This window comes from Mytilus galloprovincialis, chromosome 7, assembly GCF_965363235.1.
Source record: "Mytilus galloprovincialis chromosome 7, xbMytGall1.hap1.1, whole genome shotgun sequence".
NCBI classification, from domain to species: Eukaryota; Metazoa; Mollusca; class Bivalvia; order Mytilida; family Mytilidae; genus Mytilus; species Mytilus galloprovincialis.
This window is the reverse complement of record NC_134844.1, coordinates 95,937,102-95,944,306: the sequence shown is the minus strand read 5'-3', so window position 1 is coordinate 95,944,306 and position 7,205 is coordinate 95,937,102.

Below are 7,205 nucleotides of genomic sequence, written 5' to 3'. Positions count from 1 at the left end.
TATTAAGAAAAAAATAACTTCCCTAATTAACTGGGCATTTAAAAAGTCAGAATGCGAGTACATATGTTCAAACTGTTTTAGGTAATTTTTTAATAGCAATAAACAAAAGAACTATGTCAATTGGACATGCTTTGATACTATATATGCGCTTGGATTTTTACTTGATAACATTTTTGTTCGTTTGGAGATTCCGTATATCGTAAAATCATTGGAATTCCAATGGGGACTAACTGTGCACCATGTATTGCGGACCTGTTTTTGTATTGTTATGAGTTACAGTTATGACTAAAATTAGCAAAGACCCATCGAAACAACATTTGATACAAAAATTTAACAAAACTTTTAGATATGTTGGATGATATATTGGCTCTCAATAATGACGACTCTAATATGTATACTACAGAAATTTATCATGTTGAACTTACTTGAAATAAAGCTAATACTAACAATGACAACTGCCCTTTCCTCGATCTTGATATCTATATCATTAACGGGAAGCTTAATACAAAATTTATGATAAAAGAGATGAGTTTTTATTTCCAATCGTTAGTTATCCATTTTTAGATGGTGACTTTCCCTTGTCACCATCTTATGGTGTTTATATACCTCAACTTGAACAATTCGCTCGTGTATGTAATAACGTATAATATTTTAGCGAGAGAAATTTATGTATTTCTGAAAAATCATTACACCAGGGTTTTCGATATAACAAACTAGTCAAAACATTTACTAAATTTTATCATCGGTATAAGGAAATAATTCGTAAATATAACTCAACAGGCAGACATCTTATACGTTCAGCTATTTCATATCCAATCGTTTATGGTAATATTCTTTACAAAGCACAAAATGTCAGTATTTACCTCAAAAGCTTACAAAACCTTTAAACAGACTTATTAGGAAGGAATAAAGATGTCAGGTCATTAAACATTGCATATTTTGGCTTAAATATTGATTTACTTATAGGGTCTTTGCATTGGAACTAAACACATATATTTAAAAAAAACAGGTGTTGTCATGTCACGGGTTAGGTTCTTCTCCTATATGTTATGATAGTATGATACTAAATCCCTAACGGAGGGATTGTGTCTGATATTCATATGATGAAGACATAATCTTTCAATCAGTTTAATTGATGTCTGGCATGTCAGTTAACTGCTAGTAGTTGTTATTTATGCATTATTGTCATTTTGTTTATTTTCTTTTGTTAAATCTTCTTACATCAGACTTTGGACTTCTCTTGCACTGAATTTAAATGTGCATATTGTTATGCTTTTACTTTTCTACATTTGCTAGAGGTCTAGGGGGAGGGTTGAGATCTCAGAAACATGTTAAACCCCGCCGCAAATGTGCGCCTGTCCCAAGTCAGGAGCCGCTGGCCTTTGTTAGTCTTGTATGATTTTTAATTTTAGTTTCTTGTGTTTAATTACGAGTTTAGTATGACGTCCATTATCACTGAACTAGTATACAAAGGGAGTCAGCTGAAGGACGCCTCCGGGTGCGAGGGTTTCTCGCTACATTGAAGACCCATTGGTGCCCTTTCAGCTGTTGTCTGCTCTATGTTCGGGTTGTTATCGCTTTGACACATTCCCTATTTCCTATTTCGCCATGGAGAAAAAAAACTTTATAGAATTAATAGTTAATAGAGAGATTTATACGCTTTAATAATTATAACATAGATACGTATGTTCATAGTATACAGAAACGCAAAAAATATTAGAATATAACAGAAAACAAAATAATAAAAAAGATAGGGCTTTAATTAGCTACCAAAGGTATCAATATTTTAATTTTATACGCCAGACGCGCGTTTCCTCTATATAGGACTCATCAGTGCATTCCGATCAAAAAAAGTTATAAATAGAGGTATTGATTTTATTAATTTGTCTAGCATATTCAATGACTTTTCTGTCTATAGCTTAATACCTCCATATTTTGATAATATAGAACAACCCATTGTTTCGTATTCTTATAAAAAACCGAGCAGAAATTTGATTTTCAATTATACGTCAATTACAACAGACGTCAATATAAAAAATAATGTTCCTTCCACTTGAGATTGCGAAACATCTAGTTTTAAATATGTTCCCTATGGTCATGTTATCACAGGAGACCTCAACATCGTCGATGACCGTGAAGTCATAACTTTTCTAAAGAAAGGACCGAAATACCGTCCTCCATCTACAATAGATTGGAAACAGTGTCGTCAGGTCATTAAAGACGCTCTGTCTGCCTATTGTAAAAATTGGTGCAAACGTGAAAAATCCGATAAAAAATCTTTAGACAGTTATTTGAATAAAATTATGAATACGGTTGATATTTGAATATCTCATTTAGAAAACAATTCTAAAATTAATAATAGGAACCATGATATACCCATTTCTAGAATAAAAAACAAACTCAAGGTACTCGCAGAGCGGTTTGTGTTCGTACCGGCAGACAAGGCAGCAAATAATGTAGTAGTGGTGTGACGCATATACTACACGAAAGTTTTTCAAAACGAAATTATCAATTCCTCTACATTCAGGTCAGTGCGCACCACAGAGAGTCAAATCGTTAACAAGCATACCACTGCCACTGCCCAGCTTAAAGCATCTTCCGAACATTTGAAAGTCCCTACCATGTACTGGTTACCGAAATTACACAAAAAACCATTTAAATTCCGTTTCATCTCCGCTTCCAGTAAGTGTTCTACTACTAATCTATCAGTGCTTCTAACCACCTCCCTTACTACTATCAAAGAACTGGTTATTAACTTTTGTAATAAAGCTTATAAAAATAATGGTATTAATTATTTTTGGAGTGTTAAAAATTCTTTAGAGGTTTTAGATAAAATACATGCTTTCAATGGTCCTTACAATTCTGTTGACAGTTATGATTTTTCTACTCTGTACACTACACTTCCACACAATCTTATAAAGAAAAAGTTTTTGTATTTGATAAAATGGTCTTTCGAAAAATCTCATTGTAATTTTATTTGCTGTAACTCGTTTAAGGCCTTTTTCTGTAACGAAAAAGGAAATAAAATTGAGAAAGGAAATGGTGAATATGTCAAAGCGACAACCACCCGACCATAGAGCAAACAACAGCCGAAGGCAACCAATGGGTCTTCAATGTAGCGAGAATTCCCGCACCCGTAGGTGTCCTTCAGCTGGCCCCTAAAATATGCATAATAGTACAGTGATAATGGACGTCATACTAAACTCCGAATTATACACAAGAAACTAAAATTTAAAATCATACAAGACTCACAAAGGCCAGAGGCTCCTGACTTGGGACAGGCGCAAAATTGCGGCGGGGTTAAACATGTTTATGAGATCTCAACCCTCCCCCTATACCTCTAGCCAATGTAGAAAAGTAAAAGAATAACAATACGCACATTAAAATTCAGTTCAAGAGAAGTCCGAGTCTGATGTCAAAAGATGTAACAAAAGAAAATAAATAAAATGACAATAATACATAAATAACAACAGACTACTAGCAGTTAACTGACATGCCAGCTCCAAACCTCAATTAAACTGATTGAAAGATTATGTCTTTATCATATGAATATCAGGTCCAATCCCTCCCGTTAGGGGTTTAGTATCATACTATCATAAAATATATGAGAAGAACATAACCCGTGTCATGCCAACAACTGTTTTTTTAGAAATAAATGTGTTTAGTTCCGATGCAAAGACCCTATCAGTGAATCAATGTTAAAGCCAAAATATGCAATCTTTAATGACCTGACAACAGTATCGTAACTATATCCCCTTTTAATAAGTCTATTTAAAGGTTTTGTTAGTTTCTGAGGAGAATACTGACATTTTTGTGCTTTATAAAGAATATTTCCATAAAATTTTGGATGTGAAATACCTGAACGTATAAGATGTCTGCATGTTGAGTTATATTTACGAATTATTTCCTTATACCGGTGATAAAATTTAGTAAATGTTTTGACCAGTTTGTGATATCGAAAACCCTGGTGTAATAATTTTTCAGTAATACATAAATTTCTCTCGCTAAAATCTAATACATTGTTACATACACGAGCGAATCGTACAAGTTGAGATATATAAACACCATAAGATGGTAAGTATGCTAGATACACTTACCGGAAATGTGAGGATATGATTGAAGCTTTAAACTTTCTGCTTGATAACATTTATGTACGTTTCGGCGATAAAGTGTATCGTCAGGTAGTAGGTATTCCTATGGGCACCAACTGTGCCCCTTTAATAGCAGATTTATTTCTATATTGCTATGAATCTCAGTTTATGACCAAACTCAGTAAAGACCCATCATTGTTACATTTGGTTGATACATTCAAAAATACCTACCGTTATCTGGATGATATTTTTTCGTTGAATAATCCAGAGTTCTCTAAATATACTTCAGAAATTTACCCAAACGAACTTACTTTAACTAAATCTAACATAAACAGCAGCAGTTGTCCTTTTCTAGATTTAGACATTTCAATTTCAAACGGGAAACTTCACACTAAAATTTACGACAAAAGAGACGATTTTTCATTTCCTATTGTTAATTTTCCTTTTTTAGACGGCGATGTGCATTTGGCTCCATCATACGGTGTTTATATATCGCAACTCGTTCGGTTTGCCCGTGTGTGTTCTGATGTCATAGATTTTAACGAACGTAATCAATGCATCACTGGTAAATTGTTGTGTCAGGGATTTCGATACCATAAATTACTTAAAACTTTTACTAAATTCTTTCATAGATACAAAGATTTGATTAGTAAAGGAGTAGGTCCGGTAAGGACCGATTTTGGCCTCAAATTTCAAGTTTATTTTCTGAAAGATTTTTACCACTTTTTAAACACTTAAGTGTCTATTTCATTTGAATCAATTAATTTATGTGAAAGATTTTAACTGATATAGTCATTAAAAACAACCCGATTCAAGCTCAAATATGAAAAATCTACCAAATATGCCGAAAAATGTCATTTTTCAGATGATTTTTGTCAAAAATGAAAGTGGCCGCATCCGTGTTCATCCTCAACCTTTATATATGTTATGTATTATCATAAAATACAACTTACATTTCAATATTAAGGATGAACACGAATGCGGCCACTTTCGTTTCACACGAAAACTGTCTAAAATTTAACTAAAATGCTAGAATTGTGAAGATTTCAGTAACTTAGCATGACTTAATGGTGCTAGTACCCGATATATGTGCATTGTATTGTCAAAAACAGCCCATTTTTATGTAGCAGAAGCATTCTACTGTCCAATGAATAACCAAAAGTTTACATTTTAACAATTTTGTAAAACTGCTATATTTTGGGGCCAAAAAGGGGTCTTACTGAACCTACTCCTTTGGCTATACCTGTAGAAAGCTTATTAAAAATGGTATTTCACATCCTAAATTTTATGGTAATATTGTACTTAAAGCAAGGAAATCACTATGTGATCCTTGTAAACTCATCGAACCTTTAAACAAACTTATAAGTAAGGGTTATCGTACCAATATTGTAATAAGATCTCTGAATATAGTTCACATTGGCACTAATATTGATATTGTCATTAGCAAATTAAAACATAACTAAATTTCATTATCTTTTGAGGCGAGATGTATAGAGACACAGACACGTTAACTTTTATTTCTAAAGAAGTCGCTCTTCACTATACTACTACCTGTCGATACATTTATTTTTGGCATTGCACAAGTCATGTCTTCTTTGACTATTAATGACGTTAAAATATTAAATCCCTGTGATGTGTTTTAGTCGATTTTAGTCTCTGATGCATGATTTTTTATTATTAATTGGTTTTGGCTTTTAACTAGCTGTCAGTAACTGCGAGTACTCTCTTATCGTATTTTCTTGTTAATTCGACCTGTTGATACTGTTTATAATGCTTTTTTGTTATTTTTTATTTATATGGATCTTGTCTGTACACCAGCTTTGATTATTTGTAATATCTTCAATTTTTCACTTATTCTTACAACATTTGTATAAACTTCAAGATTATAAAAAACCGTTTTTTGTCTAAAGTGAACATTGATTGGTTAAATATTTCTCAGTCATGTCCTGTGTTTGAATTTGTTTGTTAGCTTTTTGGTCATGAATGTTTGTCTCTAATATTTAATTAACTGTGCATTTGTATTCAGATATCGCAGATCAAATTTATTCGTTCATTGTTTAATCATACGTTTTTTGATTGAGTTAAGTCTGCCAATTGATATTTTATCGTATGTTTTTCTTTGTTGTGATGGTATGCTATTGTTTCAGAAAAAGGGAGAAGGTTTGGATCCATTAAAACGTTTAATCCCGCTGCAAATGTTTGCACCTGTCCTAAGTCAGGAATCTGATGTACAGTAGTTGTCGTTTGTTTATGTAATATATACGTGTTTCTCGTTTCTCGTTTTGTTTATATAGATTAGACCGTTGGTTTTCCCGTTTGAATGGTTTTACACTAGTAATTTTGGGGCCCTTTATAGCTTGTTGTTCGGTGTGAGCCAAGGCTCCGTGTTGAAGGCCGTACTTTAACCTATAATGGTTTACTTTTTAAATTGTTATTTGTATGGAGAGTTGTCTCATTGGCACTCACACCACATCTTCCTATATCTATAAAGCCAAACAAGTACAAAGTTGAAGAGCATTGCGGACCAAAAATGCCAAAAAAATTGTGCCAAATACGTCGAAGGTAATATATTCCTATATAATCAATATTTAAAATATTGTCCTCTCTCCATGTACCTATATGACTTTTGATATCATTTCTTAAAATCTTTATACTCAAATCTTTTACAAAAATTCATCCTAAAATAGTTAACACATTTTCAGCCAGGCTTAAAATGCCCGCGATTTCGCTTTTAAGTGAAACATGACATCCGGTTTTGAACTTGCACATAAATTTCATAAAAGTAATCGAGGACAGGACAATAATTGCTGCGTTGATATAGATTATCCATATAATATAGCAGTGATCGCCTAGGAGAAAAAATTGATAGTTAATAGCAAATACACTTTACTTATAATATACAGAAACGCGAAAATAATGAAATTTAACAGAAAGAAATAACGGTCTTAGGAAACAAGAGAGAGGACTTAAACTGTTTCAAAGTACCTATGAATTTTGATACCTTTTCTGGAAATCTCCGGATATGAAATCTTTTGCTGAAATTCTTCAGACACAAAATTTCACATTCTATAAATGCATGCACGCGATTTTGAGGGTGTGTTCTAGTTGATACAA